Source organism: Echinops telfairi, unplaced genomic scaffold (genome assembly GCF_000313985.2).
Source record: "Echinops telfairi isolate 266 unplaced genomic scaffold, ASM31398v2 ScPeMD7_22;HRSCAF=79, whole genome shotgun sequence".
Classification (NCBI taxonomy): Eukaryota; Metazoa; Chordata; class Mammalia; order Afrosoricida; family Tenrecidae; genus Echinops; species Echinops telfairi.
This window is the reverse complement of record NW_022103919.1, coordinates 14144935-14146014: the sequence shown is the minus strand read 5'-3', so window position 1 is coordinate 14146014 and position 1080 is coordinate 14144935. Positions and strand designations below refer to the sequence as shown.

The 1080-nt window shown below is 43.7% G+C and overlaps 1 non-coding gene across 1 annotated transcript; it reads right to left on the bottom strand.

The window, feature by feature from the left end:
• Nucleotides 1-565: 565 nt before the first annotated feature.
• LOC115869182 lies at nucleotides 566-729 on the bottom strand. The gene has a single exon (XR_004046044.1). It is a non-coding gene; the product is annotated as a U1 spliceosomal RNA (small nuclear RNA).
• Between the last annotated feature and the right edge of the window lie 351 nt (nucleotides 730-1080).

Genomic DNA, 1080 nt, shown 5'->3' with positions numbered 1-1080 from the left:
GTCGGACAGGGCAAGATATGACAAACTAATAAGTTATAAATTATCAAGGGTTCATGAGCAAGTGGGGAGCTGGGAGGGAAGGCTAAAAAATGAGGAGCTGATGCCATGGGCTTAGGTGGAGAGCAAATGTTTTGAGAATGAGGAGGGCAATGAATGTACAAATGTGCTTTACACAATTGATGTATGTATGGATTGTGATAGGAGTTGTATGAGTCCCTAATAAAATGATTTTTTTTAAAAGAAAAAACAAACAAACCAATTTGTCAGTGACCCTTCTTCCAAAATCTTCTGTTAAAATTCACTGAACTGAGCTCCAAGACAGTTCAGATAACTTCCCCATCTCTTCAACGGTCCATCGTTGGTACTTGAGCACAAGTGCTTGAATTTTGTCGACATGTTTGTCCATTTAGCAAGTTGATGGACATCCAGTATGAGGTTTGTCATCAATCGCCCTTTCCCCTTTTTTGAAATGAGCAAAGCACTTGTACATTTGAGTTTTTCCCGGAGCGCTGTCCTTGTCAACTGTATTCAACATTACAACAGTTTCTTTCTTTTTTTTTTTCTCCAGGGTAGAGCACGAACGCAGTCCCCCACTACCACAAATTATGCAGTCGAGTTTCCCACATTTGGGGAAATCACAGGGGTCAGCACATCCGGAGTGCAATGGATAAGCCTCGCCCTGGGAAAACCACCTTCATGATCATGGTATCTCCCCTGCCAGGTAAGTATAACACTACAACAATTTCTGCGGCATTATTCCCAAGCAGGAAACACAATCTCACAGCTACACGCTGTTCTCTTAAATCAGCCATCGCAAAAACTGAGGTTCCAGCAAAACTGCTGATGAAAAAATTCACTGTGACCAGAGAGAACCTTCCCAAACAATGCCACTGGGTGCACTAACTCAGAGCCAGTTGCTTGATGGATGCTTGCCTGGGGGAAAATGCATGCTGTGAAAGCTCTGCCCAGCAGAGCTTTCCCCCATATTTTTGTTTTGGGGGGGTCTGGGGGACTTTGGTGGTACTCCCTCATATTCCTGGAAGATGAGCTCCTCAGGTTTGAAGGCATTCCATTTATGAC